Source organism: Taudactylus pleione, unplaced genomic scaffold (genome assembly GCF_031769625.1).
Source record: "Taudactylus pleione unplaced genomic scaffold, aTauple2 ptg000145l, whole genome shotgun sequence".
NCBI lineage: Eukaryota > Metazoa > Chordata > Amphibia > Anura > Myobatrachidae > Taudactylus > Taudactylus pleione.
This window is the reverse complement of record NW_028284547.1, coordinates 3571786-3593683: the sequence shown is the minus strand read 5'-3', so window position 1 is coordinate 3593683 and position 21898 is coordinate 3571786. Positions and strand designations below refer to the sequence as shown.

The following is a 21898-nucleotide window of genomic DNA, read 5'->3' as shown; positions in this document are numbered from 1 at the left end:
ATAACGGCACACGTCAAGGATGCCCACTGTCTCCTCTTATATTTGTACTTTGCATGGAGGCATTGGCGAGGGCTATCCGGTGCAATGGGGATATTAAAGGTGTGCAGATTGGAGACCATGAGTACATATTGGCACTATTTGCCGATCTCCTTGCTACCATCTCTTTACCGGTGACCTCTCTCCCTGCCCTCATGCATGAGCTTGATAGATTCAGTGGGATCTCTAATTTTAAAATCAGTTATTCCAAATCTGTTGCCATGAATATATCAGCCCCTGACAGCACTGTGACAGGTCTTAAAGGTGCATTTCCCTTTGTTTTCACTTCTAGTCTTAAATATTTGGGTGTTCTTCTATCCCCTTCAAATAGTAATTTGTACTAACTAAATTTTCCCCCTCTTATTCAAAAATTTAAGAAAGACTTTCAAAGATGGTCTCTATTGAAGTTATCCTGGTTAGGTAAAATGAATACGGTTAAGATTTCTATTTTACCTAAGGTCTTATATTTGATGCAAGTGTTGCCTATTACCATACCAGTTTCCTTTTTTAGGGAATTACAAAGTTTGGTGGGTCATTTTGTTTGGGGCTCAGGTAGATCCAGACTGTCACAAGCTGTATTAACCCAAAGTCATTTAAAAGGTGGTCTACAGCTACCCCACTTCCTTACTTATTACTATGCAGTCCACTTGTCTAGGATTGTTGAAATGTCTAGGCTATCTGCAGTTAAACAATGGACACGTGTAGTGGGTTACACAGTCGGCAAACCACCCCATGTTCTCCCTTGGATTGTTAAATGTCCGTCTTTATCTCACCCGACACTAGGTCCCACTCTCTGTTGTTGGAACAAATTTAGGAACTCCCCCTCGTTTAGCCCATGCACTTCATTGCCTACTCCGCTGGTAGATAATCCGGATTTTCCCCCAGGTCTTATGGCGTCTAATTTATCTGGTTGGTCCACAAAGGGTATTACACGTATATCCCATCTAGTTACATCTAGTGGAATACGATCCTTTACAGATCTCCAGCAATTATATAATCTCCCATCCCGTGCATTTTGGGTATATCTCCAATTAAGACACTACGTTAATTCTCTTATGGCTAGTGATCCTCGTTGGACCCCAACTAAGTTTGAAGTTTTATGTATGGCAGAAGACCCACCAAGGCACCTTATTTCTTCCATATATCGACTATGTCTTGAGTGCTCTAACCCATCTTTACCTTCTTTTGTCTTTGCTTGGCATAGTGAACTAGGAAGGGAACTAACTGAAGATCAGTGGTCACAAATATTTGATTTTACTTTTGCTAGTTCCTCTTCACTCCAAGTTCTGGAAACCCAATATAAGATCCTGGCTAGGTGGTATAGGTGCCCTGTTCACATTCACCGGAAGTTCCCAAATTTATCTGATCTATGCTGGCGTTGTCAACAGGCGGTGGGCACTCCTTTCCATATTTGGTGGCAATGCCCAATAATAGCTGACTTTTGGGGGAAGCTTCGACAATTATTGGAATTGATCACTGGTCTTCCTTTATCTGATAAACCTGAATTTTGGTTGCTAAATTTATCTGACCTTCCGATATCCATATATAAAAAATCTTTGTTGCGTCATCTGGTGAATGCTGCGAGGCCTACTGTACCATGTTATTGGAGGTCTTCAACTTGTCCTCCCATCTCTCGATGGTTCCAGAGAATAGATCAGTATATGTGTATGGAAGACCTCTCATTGTCTAAATCATTTTCCTCAGATTTTACAGACATTTGGCATTGCTGGCTGAATTTTAAAGAGACTGCTGAGTATAAAATAAATACTCAAATGCCTCTTAGGGTATAGCGACATCCTTTCTTATTTTTGCCCATTGTTGTTCTCTTTTTATATATTCTTTTCTTTCTTAATTTTTGTGTATCATTTTATTAGTTATGTTGGTTTTTGCTCTTATATTTTATTTTAACTAGCAATGTTTGAAAGCACAATCAATACTAAGCGACCTAGCACTTCTTCTTTTTTGCTCTTTTACTTCATGTTTCGTGATTATATCTGTCCATTGAATTTGTATTGTTGTTTGTACTTATTTGGTGTTTATGTAGGCCGTTGTAGGCCATATATGTACTGTGCTGTTTTAGTTTTCAATAAAAACAGATTACGTAAAAAAAAAAAGAAATGAATAATTTTACGAATGACAACGAATGATTACACCATCGAACAATACAAGTGACAGGAACTCAGCAACTTAGTAAATTCAGTAACCTGTTCGAAAATTGAAACACATGAATCCAGACGATGTCATCCGAAATTGATCTTGGATGACACAGAATAGAACTCGACACCTTAGTGAGTTTACCCCGTAATACGACCTTGCAAGCTGAAGCCCTGCTGACTGGTCGCATCCGATGCGACGCCGCCAGTTAGGTGTTAAAGAGATGAAGGGAGTGGTTAAGAAAAATAATAGTTATAGATGCACTGGCTGTGCCACTTGTTCTTTATTTAGTTTTGGGATACAGGTTTTCCCACTGGCAAACTGATTTCCATCAAATATCCGATGACCTACACATCCAAATATGTAATTTACCCTCTGTCTTGCCCATGTGGGTTACACTATGTGGGCAAGAAGGATTGTCAGTTTAAAGAGAGGATGGCGCAGCGTAGGTCGGCCTTGCAGTGCTTCTGTCCGGCACCAGCTAACAGGCAGTGGCCAGGCATTTCGCAGAGGTCAGATAGAATATGGCCATACTGCGTAATCAAACTATCAACCATGTACCACCTATGTTACGTAGAGGGGATAGGTCACGTAAACTTCTCCAGTTAGAATGTAGGTGGATCTTCTGGTTACAAATGAAGAATAAACTGCGCTCAACTAGACGTGGTTATAGAACGTGGAGGGTGTTTATATATAGATATAGATACTATGGGTCAGTATCTAGACAAAATGACACTATACATTTTAATGATCTCTGTATTAATGGAATAGTTCAGTGACCAGAAATTGTAGGAAAAACCTACCATATAAACTGATACTGACTTGTTGGGCTACTAAAAATCACTGAGTATGCTGGTACATGGATAAATAATTTAATGAAAAATGGAACAGAAGTAAACTCAAACATAATTGGATATATCAACATATGAAACACACAGTATAAATAGTACATAGGAATTAAATAGTAAAAGTTCCCAATCCTCTGATTGGTGTGAATAAAGATCAATTATGTAGGGGAGATCAGTTACAGGATCTGCTGATCATGAATGGAAAAGACCCCCGGTAGGTCAATAGCTGTATATGTCAATTTCTGGAATAGATCACAAAGAGAATTGTCCTGGTGGGTGATTGAAAGGAGAATGTAGGGGAAAAATCCGGTATGTTAAACGGTGATGGTACCAGCGGCGTCCCGCTGATACTTGATGTTAAGTCCTGGTGTTATGTACAGAGATGCCCGGGATAGACTTCTTTGAGGAGGGAGTACGGACTATCCGGTAAGTAAGGGGTGTATCTCGACCAGTAGGCACTCCTATGGCGACTGTCAGCGGAACGTCTGGTCCCAGGCGTTCGCCAGCACCGCTAACGGAGTGACCACTGTGTTAGTGGGGAGGGATATTATGGCTCGAGCTTTTGGAGCCGGTGACCATATATCCCCTCCGCACTTGGAGACTTACCTTCCTGTCTCTCGCCGTTGTCCGCTCCTTCCTCCGGCCGGTGCTTGCTTGCAGTTTCGCGTCCTTCTCGCGTGGCAGCGATGGCTGGGGTGCGCGCGTATACAATCTTCTCCTCCGTCTCCTTACTTCCGGGTTGTTGTGGTCACGTGATGATGATCAAGCCGCGGCTTAGTGAGTCTCAATGTGAGCAGTCTTGTGTAACAGATCTCCAATAAAATTGACAGAATCACAATGTCTCCAACACGTTTCTGCCTATTCAGGCCTTTTTCAAGGAGTAAATGGTGTCATTGATCCTGTGTTTAAATAGAGGAAGGTCCTCTTGTAATAGGTCATAGCCCAGTGGGAGGGTCTCAGTGATTTTAATGGAAAAGTCTGGAATAAGGACTTTGGGATATGGACCTTGGTACTTGGTTTAACATAAATTGCGGACCGTAGAGGTTGATGAAATACAGATTCATACAGCAAGCAAAGAATGAAAATCTTCATAAAGAAAAATATGTCAAAAAATAAAAATAATAATAGTATAAATAGAAATAAAAATTAAATTAAATTAAAAAAATAAAATATGAAATAAAAATAAATATAATTATAAATAAAGAAATAGTAAAAATAATAGTCATAATAATGGTCATGATTAATACCAGGGTAGTGAGGGGTGTATTTGTGGAAATGCAAACACATCCATCTTCATTTTCTGTAGTGAGTATTAATAAATATCGGGCGATATTGGCATCGTTGTGCCTCTTCTGGTTAGATACAGTAAGACCTAAAGTTCTTAATTAAGCGTTGAGCTTGAGTTATATTTTGTAGTCGCACATTAATGCCCTTTAGTCCCCCTATGCATTGCCCCAGCAGAAGTCCCCCTATGCATTGCCCCCAGCAGTAGTCCCCCTATGCATTGCCCCCAGTAGTAGTCCCCCTATGCATTGCCATCTGTAGTTTACCCCCTATGCATTGCCCCACCTTTTTTCCCTTTAGTGACCTGGGCCTAATGCCCAGGTCACTCACACCTTCAATTGGGCCTAATGCCCCCTATGTAGCCCAGGCCTTGTGCCCACCTATATACCCACAGACCTATTGCCTGAAATTTATCCCACGGGCCTAGTGCCCGACAACCCTGGTGGTCTAGGGAGGTGTTAAATAATGGTGGCCCAAGGACGCCTACCTGTACGGTGGAAGAGGCTGCTGGGGGAGCTTTGGTAGCTCTTTTTCTTTCCACCCCCGCAGTCCTCTTCGGTCCTCAGCTTCATTCTTCTGCCGCTGGCCAGCGGCGCCGCCTCTTCCTTTCTTTCTCCTTGATCACACCGTCTACTTGCCCTTTTACGCGGCCGCCGGAACTGTTGCCGCGCCGCTCTTCTCTTGTCTTCAGGAGGTCTTCAGTCCTCCCCTCCGCCGCCGGGCTGAAGTTTCCCACTCAGCGGCGTCTAAATCAAGACGCCATGAGTGGGCGGGGCTATGACGCAATGAGCCATGATTGGCTCATCGCGTATGCCTCCATTTGGCTTTTGGATCGTGAGCCAAACTGCTCGTGGCCAGTGCCAAACAACCGCCGCTTCCGGGCAGCGAGCTCCGCTTAGCTTGCACCCGGACCCAACCCTTCTCCCGCCACCACTGGTGGAAGGGACCAGGCGGTCCCTTCACCAGGTACCTGCTGCGGTGGCTTACCCGGCACTGTCCCAGCGTCGGGCACGGATGCTGGGCCGATGCTGGGATCAGACACTTGATCCCAGCACGGCTTTCCACAGCAGCAGCCATTGAGAGTCTATCTGACGCTCATCGGCTGCTATAACATACAGCGTTGCCCTTTCCCAGGGGGACGCCCTGTGCTGCAGCCAGCTGTCAGGAATTGGCCACAGCATAGCGCATCCCTGGGGACCCAACTACTTTATAAAAGTGAGTCCCCAGTGCTAAATATCGGGTAAAATACGCGCTATAGCATGTATTTGCGAACACTGCAGTCACTATGGTCCTGGGGCTGTGTCCGATGACATCACTTCTGGCGTGACGCAGACGCCGCTGCCAGAGGACAGATGACAGCCGACGGGAGCTGACTGCAGTGTTTTTCATTGGGAGATAGGGGTAAGTGACGTTTAATTTGTGTATTTAACACCGTTTTTTTTATCTGTTCTGTTATTGATGTTGTCCTGAGGAAGGGGATTCCTGTCCCCATAACGTTGACCAAATAAAGTACCCTGGCATGGGGATCACTGTTTGATTAGAAAGTCTCTGAGTGCCGCCTCTCTCCACACGTTGCTATACTGCGAGGGCGCCGTCCCTCTAGGAGGGCACCAGAGTAGGTTACCATTTATTGGACTGGGAGTGCCGGGGCTTTGCTACTGTGTGTGTGTGTTCACATATATATCTCCATTTAATTGATTTGTGTGTGTGTCGCCTTTGATCATCTTCTTACACTATTGTATGCATTTGTCTTTATACCTGATTGGGCAGGAATTAAGGAGTGGGATTGGGCTATGTGATAGCGCAGAATGAAGAAATTGTGAGTCCTGGGGACCCCTCACTTAAAAAAATTGGGGTCCTACACCACTGTTTCTGGGTCCCATTACATTTTATGGGGGGGTGGGGAAAGGCAGCAATTGGGGTAAAGGCAGGGAGAAGCTGGGGTAGAGGGGGCAAGGGTGAATATCAACTGGGGCAGTACTGGGGGCATGGAGAGTTTAGGGGCAGGCAGTGCTGGGGGTAGGGAGAGAGCAAGGGGAGTGGACAGCTGGGGTAGTACTGGGGGGCAAGGAGTGGGTTTAGTTCAGGCAGTACTGGGTGTAGGGAGGGGGCATTGGTAAACAACAGCTGGGACAGTACTTGAGGGTCAAGGAGAATTTTGGGGACGCAGCGCTGGGAATGAGGTAAGGGTAGATAATAGAGAAGCTTAAAGTAGTGGAAGTAGCAGCTGCCCTCCCCCACCCTTATTTGCGATCACCGCTATTATATATGAGATGGGGTCTTCAATCTTTGGCCCTCCAGCTGCTGTGCAAATACACATTCCAGCATGCCGTGGCACCGTTTTGAAATAACAGCATGTTAAAACTGTGGCAGGGCATCCTGGGATCTGTAGTTCCACAGCAGCTGGAGGGCCAAAGGTTGAAGACCCCAAAATGCTAAAACTGTTGTACACCAGGTGGCATGAACTCATTAATTAATTTGGTGCCACCTGCCCTGGCTTTACACCCAACCCGCCACATCAGCACTGCAGCAGCCGCAGGTAGTTATCCTCTGCCACCCCCCCTGTCGAGGTGCCGGTGATGTCCTGCTGCCGGAGCCAACCTGCCGTCGTCCGTGTGTAGGGAACCTCCTGCTGCTGGAGCCATCCTGTCGCCAGGTCCTATCCTGATGCCGGGGCCATCCTGCCGCTGGGGACGTTCTACCGCCGGGGCCTTTTGAGGTGCTGCTGCTTCTGCTCCCGGGTGCTGCACTTCACTCCCGGCTTTCTCCTGTTCCAACGGTGAGTAGTCGCATGCAGATGTTGCAGGGGGTCCGGCGGGGGGGAGATACTGCTTCCGGGCAGTGGGTAGGGGCTTGTGGTCCCGGGACGGAGCATGGTGGGCTGGCCGGTGTCTGGAAGAAAGGAAGCTGCCTGCTGATTGGGTGAGGAGACGTCGTGCTGTGGGGACAAGTTAAGCAGACGTCGACACTGACTGGCTATTGGTTGATTAGATGCCGGCACCGGCGATTGGCTGCTGTGGCGCTTTCAAAGCCACACAGCGCATCCTAGAGGACCCGCTTAGTTTTTAAAATTGGGTCCCCGACTGTCTATAGCGCATAAAATTGCGCTATAGCGCGTATAGTGTATTGCACCTGAATTCAACTTTTTTACTTCTTTCGTGTGTACTATATACTTTATAGTAATTGGTATCAGCTACAGGAGGGTAGAGGTCCCTGTGCTGCACATTGGACTGGAAATGGGGATATAGCACATACACACATATAAAAACAATGGTCAGTGATGTAGTGATAATTGCTATTGTATATAAATATACATCATGTTCCTTATACAATATAACTTCTCTACCACAAAAGTAGAATTACCCCGGTAACCTTTATGCTTTTACATAACTTTCTTTCAGGAAAATTGAGCAGGATTAAGATTTAAGAATATTAGAAGACGTTGTGGAAAAGGACATTGTTCAGTGATCAAACCAACTACAGATGTAATTTCTTCTTACACCTCTGGAGGATTCACAAACACTTCTCATTTTCAGGATAGAAGAAACATTAAACAACTGATTTGTTTCTTATGCAATACATGATGAGTCTCACAGGAGAGAAACCGCATCTGTGCTCTGAGTGTGACAAAAGCTTTATATATAAATCACATCTTATCTCACATCAGAGGATTCACACAGGAGAGAAACCATTTACATGTCCTGAATGCAGCAAATGTTTTTCTCGAAAGTCAATGCTAGTTCTTCATCAGAGGGTTCACACAGGAGAGAAACCATTTACATGCTCTGAATGTAGCAAGTGTTTTTCCCGTAAGGCAAATCTTGTTATACATCAGAGGATTCACACAGGAGAGAAACCATTTACATGTTCTGAATGCAGCAAGTGTTTTTCCCAGAAGTCATATCTTGTTAGTCATCAGAGAATTCACACAGGAGAGAAACCATTTACATGTTCTGAATGTAACAAATCTTTTTCCCATAAGTCAGCTCTTGTTATACATCAGAGGAGACACACAGGAGAGAAACCTTTTTAATACTGTGAATGCAGCAATTGTTGCGTGAGGAGTCACTCTGAGGGCCTGAATGTATCATGAGTTTCATAAGTACGTTAACTTGTATCACAACAATATGTATTCAAGGGAGCCAAATTTTATTTGATGAATGTGATGTGTTTTATATAAATCAGTCTTGATAAAGACACGAGAGGTTCTGATAAGTGAATTTGGGGGCACTTTTCCCCTGGGACGGTCTCTCTGTTAGGAACTAGAGCTGCAGGATAACAGACAATGGTGATGGTGCTGCCATTACTGAGCTGTGTAATATATAGATGCTCTGCTCATGCAGGTGCTGGGATTAGTACAAGAAAGAGCTTTCTATCCAGTAGAGAGTACCAGCAGCTCCTCAGTACTGGGATTCCTTCTATGACAGGCAGAGCTATGAGTACTAGATATTACTACAGGGACCTTGCACGCTGTCTTGTATCACCCTACAGGTCTCCTCATTGGTCTCTTTTATACCTCCTTATTCTTTCCCTCATACCTTTTCTATTGCTAACTTAATCCTATTTTGGAGTCTATGTATTATATTGTAAAGTGGTGCAACTAGGACACTGGTCACCTGTTAGATTGCTGACATAAGACAGCTGATATCTGGTTCCTATGAGTTACAGCACATCTTTGCTTTTCACACCATGTTATTAAATAAGTCCCAAGGAGAGCCCATTGTATATCAGGCTAATTCTAGAGATCCTTTATTATCTAGTATCGCAGTAAAAGTATACAGATAGTAATTAAGACATAGGGGTCTATTTACTAAGCAAAGTGGAATGAGATAAGGTATCAGCCAATCAGCTCCCAGCTGCAATGTCACAGGCTGTGTTTGAAAATTGACAGTTGGGAGCTGATTGGCTGGTACCTTATCTCCTTTCACTTTGTCTCCTAACACTGCTTAGTAAATATACCCCATAGTGATGTAACCCAGACAGATCTTTCCTGCATGTAGACTGAAGGACGTGTACACGTCATGTCTGTAATAAACATTTGTTACTAGCAGCTGTTCCCATAACACTTCATGAATAAATGTGATTGTTTATGATTGTAGAACTAAATTATTTCATTCATAATTTTGTACATTCGTCTATATATTGATAGAACCAGGAAATATACTTAAGTGATCATGTAATGGTGACATACTGGCAAATAATATATAACCCCCATATAATTATGTATCATTAGTGACATTCAGTAAATGGATTATTTGTCTTTTTATATTTGGTGGTGAAATGTAAACACAGGGTCCTCCTGCCAATCAGGGATTGCTTGGTATAAGGAAAGACTTAGTGTTCCCTGCTGGCTGCTGCCTTTCCAAATCTCCTGTCCTACAGAGGAATAACTCAGACTAAACTATCCCCCTGCCCCAAACAGCTTAGCCAGCTTATGTCATTGTTCCTAATCAGATGTCTCACTGACACATGAGTGTATCACTGCCGCCCTTGTGGTCAGCAGAGGGCAGTGCAGTATAGAGATCAATTTCTTTGCTATCTCATTTCCCTGTATCATGTTGCATTATCAGCTTGAGAAACTGCTTATATAAATGAGTCCTTTTCCTACTCAATATATAGCATCCAGTAATAAAATATTCCTCCAGCTTATTTTACCCACCACGGTCATATCCTTCCACCATCATGTAGGGAGAGAGATGCTTTTGTATGTATCGCTCCCATATTACGTATATTTCTCATCACGCCATCTGCTGGCTGGATTCTGCTACCACTGCACATGTGCAGCTGCAGGGGAGAAGGCTGTCTAGTATGGCCGTAACACAGCCCAGTGCAGTGCTCCTCACAGTGCCCAATTCTCCCCTACCCCACATGAAACAATGCCTATGGGATTTCCACTTTTGATTTTTCATCTGCCAGTGCATTAGCTGAATTCCCTGCCCTGGGGTGTGTACAATCAGTGTGGTCCTCTTCTTGATATATTTTTTTTAATCCTTCTTGAAAGCCAGAGGAAGGAGACATTGCTGGATCCCTGTTTCCTGTGGAAAAGGAGGGCTCAAAAGACAGTAAAAGAGTGATATAAATAACAACACACACACACAGTTTGTTAATTAAGATGATTTATTAATACTTAGCTTTGTTTTCTAATTAATTCAGATAATGGTCTAATACAGCACAATTCATACCCGGGAGCCTCGCCCTATCACAGATGGGACACCGAGCCCAGCACTTTCTGCAGTCAGTCTGGGAGATGGGATTTAAGGCTCCAGACTTCCGTATTTCACATCTAATTATAGGGCTCCTAACAAAGACCGGTGCTATATACCTTATATAGTCATAATATTAAAGCAAATATTAACAAAAGGGGGCAGTATTGCTTCAAATATAATTAATAGCGCAATATTATAACAAATGACTGACATTTATATGTTCAAGGCCAATTACCATAAGCAATTCCACTAGACATAACCTATAACTAAAAAGAAAAGAGGAAAGTACCCTCTATTATAGGGACACAAATCTCTGCTTGTGGAAGAATAAAACTTAACATTTATTAGAAAATATCAATAAAATATGCCTCAGGACATACAAAATGGACAGACACCATGTAAACAAATATGCAGGATACTAAATAGGGATAAACTAGATAAATCGGAAAGTAATATTACTATCCGATGGTAACCTGCAAGCAAAGCATAAACGTATAAGTATGTACAAAGGATCTCATTCATCAAGAGACGAGACCATCCAATGAAGTAAGTATGGATCTCATACAAGAGTATTCAAACGGTAGAGATCATAGGAAATCAAAATTAATCACAGTTAATAACTGATAATACTCTTGGTACGCAGTAGATCTCTATAGCGTCCTGGTGGTCTCTAATAATATCACATCATAAATTAATACATACTCATATTAATAATAGCCTAGGTGAAAAAATCTAAGCCTGGATGAGAGAAATCTCATATAGGTACAGTTATGTGAAAATCAGAATGATATATATCAAATAAAGATGCTGAAACAAAATGCTGCTACAGCTATACACTGAGGTAGAATGTATCTACCAGCCAGATTCCCTCTGTGTGCCAAAATGTTCAGAAACATTTGTTGCCCAAAGCAATTGTAACATACTATATCCTAACATCATAAAGTATCAGAGTAAATGATCTGTGCACACAATAGTTTGTCAGAAAACCACATAACATAAAATATCAGAGTATTATAAATATGAATATGAAAAACTCTGTAGTGGTTTGAGACAGAAAAGAAACATGGTAAATCAGGTATTAAAGTAGATAAAATAATGAAAATAAAGTAACCACTCACTTAACAGTAAGGGGTAGGTGGCTGCTGTGTTCCATGTACAGGATGTAGTGATTGGAACATGAGCGGACCTACCACATATACCATGAGGGTAAGAAATATAGTTTAGTAGGTATCCAGAAACTCCCTTGTCTAATCCAGAAATAGCCTGGTATGTAAAATGCAGGCTACTAAGTGGGACAGTGAGGGAGTTTGAAAACCTGAGCAGAGATCTAGTAACCAATGGTAATGGCAGAGTAATGTGGTACTCCTGGTGTCAGAATCATGAGAGGAATCTCCCCGTTATAAGCTGACCAGTACCAAAAACTCCTGCATATACCAAAGAAAAAGGAGGAAAAACAGCACCGGCTCTGCAAATGACATGACTCACCCCTCTGATGTGAAATCACAGTGCAGGGGGAACATTGTATGATGACAATTCAAACATGAACATGTGGGCAACATCAGAAACTCTTCAGGGGATTCAAAAAATGAAGAAACTCACATCAGTGGCCAGGCACTTTTTGGAGAAACATGGGGGTTCCCCTATGAATCTCAATGCCTTCGGCCTAGAACATGGGAGATTGGGGATTAGAGGAGGAGACCTGACCAGGGTTCTCCTACAGAAGGAGAGTCAGTGGACTTTTAGACTTCAAACTGTGAACCCTTTTGGTCTTAATGAATACATCAACTATACAGCTTTCCTTGGATAACCAACCTTATTTCTGCATCTAAGATCCTTTTTGGCACTTCCATTAGGATGTAAATGTTTTCATGTTTCATTTTCTTATATTATATTTTCATCAGGAACACATTTTGTTTCTTTACTATCTTATATTTATATTTGCCTTCTATTCATTTGACATTATTGTGTTTATTCCTATTTTTATTCCTCTTCTTATTTTTTGTTTATTTCTAGATCTCACATTATTTTATTTCTGTAATTTTTCATATCTACATTTCTATATTTCATGACACCTATATTGTCAATGTACTTTGTATATCATTATACTTTATCACACTTGAGTCTTATCAAATTACATCTAACAATTTTGTATATTCAAGACCCTTTGTTCACAATAATATAATAAATAACTTTAATCATTTATATTCTTCTTTCACCTTATCAATTTGCACTTTCACTTACTCACTAGCACTATACATTTAATATATTATCAAACACTATATTTTTTTAATAAACTTTTCTCCAACTCTATTTCATATTTATTTTAATTATATTAATTATGATGTTTCATCCAAATATAATGTCTACTTTATTTAATTTATTTGCGTTAATACCGCTTTTCCTATTTATGTTAAAATATACTATTAGTAATTCCTATTCCACTATTCTTCTTACTAGGTTTGGTGACATTACAGTTCCTCTTTACTATACTAGAGACCGATCACCTAGGCAATCTTGAACCCGCCTACTATAGGTTAGGATTGGTTTACTGCACACACTGATGTGCATCTGATTGGCCGTCATTACCTATATAGATGGCCAGCCTCCGTGACGTCACGGAGCCTAATGACGAAGCCGAGTCAGGTGAAACGCGCGTCTTGCTACCGGGTAGTCTCCGGAGTGCACGTGGAGACTCCCGCTGTCTGGACATTACTGCTGCCATACCGCTATTCACTGTATCAGGTATCTATGATTTCGAGGGATACCCGGGCTGCACCGCCTCATACAATGTTCCCCCTGCACTGTGATTTCACATCAGAGGGGTGAGTCATGTCATTTGCAGACCCGGTGCTGTTTTTCCTCCTTTTTCTTCTATTTCTTTGGTATATGCAGGAGTTTTTGGTACTGGTGAGCTTATAACGGGGAGATTCCTCTCATGATTCTGACACCAGGAGTACCACATTACTCTGCCATTACCATTGGTTACTAGATCTCTGCTCAGGTTTTCACACTCCCTCACTGTCCCACTTAGTAGCCTGCATTTTACATACCAGGCTATTTCTGGATTAGACAAGGGAGTTTCTGGATACCTACTAAACTATATTTCACCCTCATGGTATATGTGGTAGGTCCGCTCATGTTCCAATCACTACATCCTGTACATGGAACACAGCAGCCACCTACCCCTTACTGTTAAGTGAGCGGTTTATTTTTTTTTTCATTATTTTATCTTCTTTAATTTAATACCTGATACCCCATATTTTTCTTTTCTGTCTCAAACCACTAGAGTGTTTTTCATATTTATAATACTCTGATATTTTATGTTATGTGGTTTTCTGACAAATTATTGTGTGCACAGATCATTTACTCTGATACTTTATGATGTGTTAGGATATAGTATGTTACAATTGCTTTGGGCAACAAATGTTTCTGAACATTTTGGCACACAGAGGGAATCTGGCTGGTAGATACATTCTACCTCAGTGTATAGCTGTAGCAGCGTTTTGTTTCAGCATCTTAATTTGATATATATCATTCTGATATTCACATAACTGTACCTATATGAGATTTGTCTCATCCAGGCTTAGATTTTTTCACCTAGGCTATTATTAATGAGTATGTATTAATTTATGATGTGATGTTATTATTAGAGACCACCAGGACGCTATAGAGATCTACTGCGTACCAAGAGTATTATCAGTTATTAACTGTGATTAATTTTAATTTCCTATGATCTCTATTGTTTGAATACTCTTGTATGAGATCCATACTTACTTCATTGGATGGTCTCGTCTCTTGATGAATGAGATCCTTTGTACATACTTATACGTTTATGCTTTGCTTGCAGGTTACCATCGGATGGTAATATTACTTTCCGATTTATCTAGTTTATCCCTATTTAGTATCCTGCATATTTGTTTACATGATGTCTGTCCATTTTGTCTGTCCTGAGGCATATTTTATTGATATTTTCTAATAAATGTTAAGTTTTATTCTACCACAAGCAGAGATTTGTGCCCCTATAATAGAGAGTACTTTCCTCTTTTCTTTTTTGCTATTTAACTTACTCTTTTGGGTGCACCTCCAACTTTCGATTGGTATTGGGCATCATTACCCAATTTTGATTATCTGATTATGGAGTTTTTTCTGCTTTCAATATAACATATTGAAGTAATATTGGTACCAGTGCTTAGGGTCTCCCTTTTCCCCTTTTCCCCATTTATTGCTATAACCTATAACTACAAGAAATTCCTTTCAGAATCATATCAAAGGACACCTTCTAATAAAATAGTAATTAACATAGTTGAATGAGTATCAAACCGCATAGCTATATTAGTAGAAAAACATTCAATATACATTAAAACAATCACATATACAGTATATAGACTAAAAGTACAGGTTGAGTCTTCCATATCCAAATATTCCAAAATACAGAATATTCCGAAATACGGAATTTTTTTTGCATGACTGAGATAGTGAAACCTTTGCTTTTTGATGGTTCAAAGTACAATAACCTCCATTAAAGCACACATTATTAAATATTTTGTATACAATTAACTTCAGGCTTTGTGTATAAGGTGTATATAAAACATAAATGAATTGCATGTATGTACACAAACTTTGTTTGAGCCACAAAATTATTGAAAATATTGTATAAAATGACCTGCAGGCTGTGTGTATAAGGTTTATATAGAACACAAAAGCATACTGTGCTTAGATTTGGGTCCCTTTCCCAAGATATTTAATTATATTATGCAAATATTCCAAAATATGGAATATTCCAATATCCAAAATACCCCTGGTCCCAAGCATTTTGGATATGGGAGACTCAACCTGTACTCTAAACAGTTTATCAACAAAAGAGTGCAACAGCCATTTTGTTTGTATCACCTGTCACAATCCCATAATTCCTTACTCAGAAATTGCTACGCTCGTTGTCCAAAGTGAAAGCCCAAGCTGCAAATGGCATCACAGTGGATAATTGATGCACACCCCCGTAACAGCATTAAAACACAGGTATGCCTGCGTTTCGCCAACCAAAACCCCCACGTTACCACTCCCCAAACTATCTTCCAGTCAATCACACTGTGATGAGTCTGCATGGTGACTGCGGTCGCAGTGAGAACTATGCGCACTGTGATGCATACGCATGTATAGAACGCAACAATCGGCCGATTGCATACGGAATCGCAGTTGCCATGTTTGCTGAATCAGGCCCATAGCGTGCGACGGGCTTAGCAATTTGTAAGTAAGGTCTGACCTTGTGCAATTGTGCGTGGGGATCCGATGTTACCAATGCGTTCGCAGCCTTGCTAAGTATTACGGATGTGAGTAAGGGGAAGTGGGCATCCTTATGTTTTGCTAAGATTGCATTGCGATCGCAGTGATTAGCATAAATTCGCAGTGAGACTGCGTGCGTAATCGCAGCTACGATCGTAGTAGCGATCCGTAGTGAATCCGGCCTAAGGATACTGAATTAAAACCTCTATGCGCTCCTGTCTATACCTTCTAAAAGCCTGCCTGTACCTTCTGATATTGACGCTGTTTGCGTACACAGTCATACAATAAAATAAAGACTTTAGACCTGGAACATGTGTTTCCAAAGCACAAAGTATTATTCAAGTAAAGCACAGTCAGTTACACGCTGTGATCTAACTACAATTTAGCGCAAAGAAATTATACAGACCCAAGATACAGTTATACATACGCACGCGCTCTGGACCAGATACCGGCATCAGCAAGAAACCTCCGTCACTCAGCAATCAGCAAGAAGACTCCAGACTGGGGTCACAACACACACATTTATACCCTTACAGAAACAGACAACACAATAGAGAGGTTTGTTGCAATCCCATTGGTTCTCCATCACGGTGCGTTTGTTACAGGACATTTAACAGGTTGATTCAAATGGACACAGAACAGCCTCTAACAGCTTGTTGCCTCCGTTTTCCCGCCTCATGCAAATCTAGGCTGTTGGTTTTACAAAGTACATTTTGGTGCTTTAAGTCTCTACAGTCCATAAGTTGAGAATGCATGTTGCGATCTTCACACCGATGATCTCGGAAAGCTGTTGAGAAAGTGCAGATCAGTATAACACCAAGCACGGCTTACTTATCACGTATTAAACCTTAGATGCAGTAAACAGTCATTTCTTTACACGCTGGCATTGTGAATGAATCATGTAATAATAACCCTTTTGCGCTACGGAACTATTGCTTTAAGTGTATGTATGCAAGGGAGAACGACACTAAATAGCATTGTGCGTCTGGGTGTCTGTGGGGTACTTAGCGAGCAGCACTAAGCTGGAAAGGTATCTCTGGGTGTATGGGACTAAATCGGTATTGGTTGTGTAGGGATCGTTAAAAAGCTGAACGTGCTAATAATTAGCTATTTTGCATTGTGCACTGTTTAACATCGCGTGTATGTGTTAATGTGAATGCAGGGAAAACAGCACTAATTTGCTACTATTTTGCACTGTTCATTATTTAAGTTCATGGTGATTTTAATGTGTTGGAAAGTCATTTTTATGTATGTTAAACACCGTCGGTATGTGTTTGGGGAAGATTGTTAAAAAGCTGGCCGTGCTACTTATTAGCAATTTAGCGTTGTGTTTTGTGTACTATGTAGTTTGGACAAAATGGCGCTGTGTGACCTATTTCTAAGATGGAGTCTTGTCACCATTCGCAAGATGGCGTCGTGCAGATACTTATTTCTACTTCAGGGTCCATAGGGTTCCACAGGATACCTTGGGGTATAGGTGTGACGTCAGTCGCAGGGCACCAAAGAGTTAAGCTTTCAGCCTCCCAGGATGCACTAGGTCCCCCTCCTATACCCCGCCCCCGGGCCAAGGCACCTCAGTTTAGTTTGGTGCCCGGCCGGAGTCGGGTGCACCTGTTGGAGTGGGGGCTAGAAGAGCCCCTGAAGCTTTTTCTTCATGCAGCTGTGGCTGCACATCTGGATGAACAGCATGGACAGTCAGTCCTGACGTCCATGCTGTCTTCCCTACACCCCGCCGGTACCAGAACGCCGGTACTGATCCGGGGATGCTGGTGGGCGTCTGGGGTCACAGCTAGCGGTGACCCCAGATGCTCCGGACCATGGCCGGATTCAAGGGGGACAGAGGTAAGCAGCGGGGTCCCGCGGTGGGTCCCCGCTGATCACATGGTCCTAAGTCCCCAGGCAGGGGGCTCCCTGGGGACTGGCTGCAGCGCGGAGCCAGGCGACCAACCTGCGCTTCCACTACCCCCTGGGACAGCGGACCGCAGCAGAGCGGTAGCGCTGCAGCGTCCCAGGGGTTAAATGCATGCCAGGGGAGCGCGCCTTCCCTGTCTCACAGCCGGCGCCTCCCCCGCTGCACACAGCCCTCTCTGCACTGTGCTGACTGGTCCTGTGTCAGCGCTCCTCCCCCAGGCCAGCTTCTCTCTGCTCCTCGGCGGCCATCTTCTCTGCAACGCATGGTGAACGCTGCTGGAAGTCTGGAAGGAAGCATCGTGGTCTGGGTCCCCCCGCATACCTCTCCTCCGCTGTGGCTCAGGTCTGTGTATGAAGCGCTGTGTCCTACCAGGCCCTGTGTCTGTGTAGTTGAGTGATCAGCGCTGTTAGTGCAGGAATTGTTATTTCTCTGCATTGTATGTGACTGTGCTAGCGCTGCCTGTAACTTTTCTTCTCTAAACTGTCAGCTTTATTACTGTCCCTGTTCTTTCTGCTAAAGCCCTTGCGGTGCGGTGCTGCAGGGTGGTCTCTCGCCTATTTAATACTTAATTGGTGAGAGAGGTCACATACGTGGTGCCATCATGTCTGAAAGTGATTTTCCCCTCCGGCTACAGTGTACCACGTGCAAAGTACCGTTAGCGGAGGGGGAGGGTAGCGCGGAGGGCCTTTGCCGGCAGTGTTTGTCCATGGCGCGGCCTATTACGGTTACAGCACCGGTACAGGAGCCGCCCTGGGCTTGTTTCGCTCAGGCGTTAACAGCTTTAGTGGGCCAGTTAGCTCCGCAGCCCGCGTTTACTCCGATGGGTTTGTCCCAGCAGTCTGTGGTGTCGTCACCCATGCAGGGGTTCCCACGACAATTGGTGGTACCCCACAGTCTCCCTATTTCCCCGCTCCCGGGTTCTCAGGAGCCAGCGTGGGTTAACTCCCTGACGAGTTCTGTACAGCACTTGTCGGATGTGTTGCAAGGGGAGTCTGTGATGCAGCCTCATAAAAGGCCGGTGGCGTCTCTGTCCGCTCCTTATGAGGATGACAAAGGGACGTCTGATGATGGGGAGATTCTGGATCCTTACGATCAGGAACCTTTCCATACTAAGGACGCTGATGCTAAGTCCAAAGTATATATTCCTGGACTTATTCGGGCGGTCCGCACAGCCTTGGTGATTGAGGACGAAGTTCCCCCAGCGGCTAAATCTAAGTATGCCTTTTTCAAAGATGTGAAGGGCGATGCCACAGTCTTTCCTCTTTCGGGTCAGTTGGTGGACCATTTAGAGGAGGCGTGGAAACAACCTGGCAAAAGATACCAGCCGCAGAGACGCCTGGCGGTGGCTTATCCGTTCGCGGATAATTATTTTGCTAAGTGTGAATCCCCTCCACAGGTGGATTCTCACGTGACCCGTCTTGTCCGTAGTGCCACATTGCCGATGCCATCCATGTCCTCCCTTAAGGATGCTACGGACCGCAAGGTAGAAATCTGCCTGAAGTCCGCTTATTCCCTTGCAGGGGGGGCAGCACGGCCGGCTATGGCCATTTGCTGGGTTGCCAGAGCGATGGAGCGCTGGGCGGATTCATTAGAGGCTTCTTTTGAATCCGACTGTCCGGCCGAACAGGCGGAGTTGATTGGCAATCTCCGTGATTCGGCCACCTACATCAACGAGGCGGCTCTAGACATTAGTACTCTGGTGTCTAGAATTTCTTCAGCAGCGGTAGCTGCTCGTCGCACCTTGTGGCTGCGATCCTGGAAGGCGGACGCAGATCCAAGAAAGGTCTGGAAGCGTTGCCGTTTACCGGAGAAGTTCTCTTCGGTCCGGATCTGGATAAGATTGTGGCCACGCTGGCGGCAGCCAAATCTGCTTGTCTCCCGTCGGCCGCTGCTCCTTCTGGTTCTGGACCATCGTCCTTTCGGTCATCTAGGGCCCAGGGCAGGCCCAAACCACAGTCGTTTCCTCGACAGGCTGGCCCTAAGAAATCGGTCAAGCCCCGGAAACAGGCATGGAGTACCAGACGTCCGGCCCCCAAGCCAGATGACAAGCCTGCGGCCTGACGGTCCGGGTCTCCCCTTGGGGGATCCCAGGGTGGGAGGCCGCCTGCTGCAGTTCTCCCGGTGTTGGTCGTTCACTACGACAGACACTTGGGTTCTGGAGGTGGTCTCTCACGGGTACGCCCTCTCCTTCCGGCACAGACCCCCGGCTCGATTCTTCACCACGGGTCTACCATCAGACCGGAACAAGGCTACGGAGCTGCGGAAGGTATTGCACACTATGCTCCAGGCTGGAGTTATAGTGCCTGTTCCATTCTCCCAGAGGGGCCAGGGTTTCTATTCAAATCTATTTTTGGTACAGAAACCCAATGGGTCATATCGTCTGATTCTCAACCTCAAAGCACTCAACAAGTCTTTGCGGGTCCCGAAGTTTCGGATGGAGACCCTACGGTCCATCATTCTGGCGCTGGAACCTGGGGACTACATGGTGTCATTGGACATACAGGACGCTATGGCGGTCATGGCGGCTTCTCTGCGGCTGCAAGGAGTCCGCATGTTGCCGTACTTGGACGACCTGTTATTGGTGGCAGGATCTCCAGAGCTCCTGTTACACCACTTGGACCTGACCATTGCACTGCTGCAACGGCACGGCTGGCTAATCAACTGGCAGAAGTCCACTCTAATCCCGTCTCGGAGGATTCTGCATCTTGGAGCCTTATTGGACTCGGGACAGCAAAGGATCTTCGTGACGGAGGACAAGATCTCTGCTTTACAGTCAAGGGTGCGCAGTTGTCTGCACAGCCGCCGGGTGTCCTTACACTCGGCGATGAGGTTACTGGGCTCCATGGTGTCGGTGTTCGACATGGTGGAATACGCCCAGTTTCACTCCAGACCTCTGCAGCACCTGATCCTGTCCAAGTGGAACGGGCTGCCTCAGTCTCTGAAGTTCCAGACGATTGTGCTCACCCCGGAGGTTCGCCTGTCCCTTGCGTGGTGGTTAAAGACGACCCACCTCAACAAGGGACGTCCGTTCTGGGTTCCAAATTGGGTCCTGTTGACAACGGACGCCAGTCTTCGGGGCTGGGGAGCAGTTTCGGGTCCACACTTGTTCCAGGGCAGGTGGACACCGACAGAAGCGGAGCTTCCAATAAATATCTTGGAACTCCGTGCGGTCTTCAATGCTCTCCTGCAGGCACAGCGGTTTCTCCAGGGTCACCCGGTGCAGGTCCAGTCGGACAATGCTACCACCGTGGCCTACATAAACAGGCAAGGAGGAACTCGAAGTCGGGCGGCTCTCGTAGAGGTCTCTCGGATCCTGGTTTGGGCGGAGCGCAATCTTCCGGCCATATCAGCGGTCTTCATCCCGGGAGTGCTAAATTGGGAGGCGGACTTTCTAAGTCGCCAGGACGTTCATCCAGGGGAATGGTCCCTGCACCCGGACGTTTTTCAACTACTGGTGGACAGGTGGGGTCTTCCAGAAATCGACCTCATGGCGTCCCGGCACAACAACAAGTTGCCGGTGTACGGGTCTCGCACAAGAGACGAAGGGGCGTCTCTGGTGGATGCTCTGTCCGTCCGGTGGACGTTCAGGTTCGCATACCTGTTCCCTCCGGTCTCCCTTCTTCCACGGGTAATCCGGAAATTCAAACAGGAAGGAGGGACGCTCCTGTTGATAGCTCCCGCGTGGCCCAGACGGCACTGGTTCTCAGACCTTCAGGGTCTGTCCGTGGACAGTCCTCTGCGGTTGCCGCTACGACCGGACCTTCTGTCTCAGGGTCCTTGTCTTCACCCGGACCTGACTCGGCTGTCTTTGGCGGAGTGGCTGTTGAGACGGCCATGCTGAGGTCCTGGGGGTTTTCCAGCTCTGTGGTGCGTACCATGTTACGAGCTCGGAAACCGTCTTCCGCGAGGATATACCATCGCGTGTGGCATACGTTCTTCCAGTGGTGTCGACCGAGAGGTTATGCACCGCGGGAGTTTCGTCTGTCTCGGATTCTCACCTTCCTGCAAGCGGGACTAGATCATGGGCTTCGCCTTGCTTCTTTGAAGGTACAGGTTTCGGCCCTATCTGTCTGGTTTCACCGTAGGATTGCTACAATCCCGGATGTGCGCACCTTTATGCAAGGTGTTCTCCGTATTCAGCCGCCCTTTGTTCCACCTGTGGCGCCTTGGGATTTGGC

The 21898-nt window shown here is 44.8% G+C and overlaps 1 pseudogene across 1 annotated transcript in view; it reads left to right on the top strand.

Moving 5' to 3' along the window:
- Positions 1 to 21898, top strand: part of LOC148522632 (uncharacterized) — a 184510-nt pseudogene that overhangs the window by 150247 nt on the left and 12365 nt on the right. The window contains exon 5 of the transcript XR_015878524.1: positions 7956 to 8379. The product of XR_015878524.1 is annotated as an uncharacterized LOC148522632 (transcript). The remainder of the gene's footprint in view (positions 1 to 7955; positions 8380 to 21898) is intronic.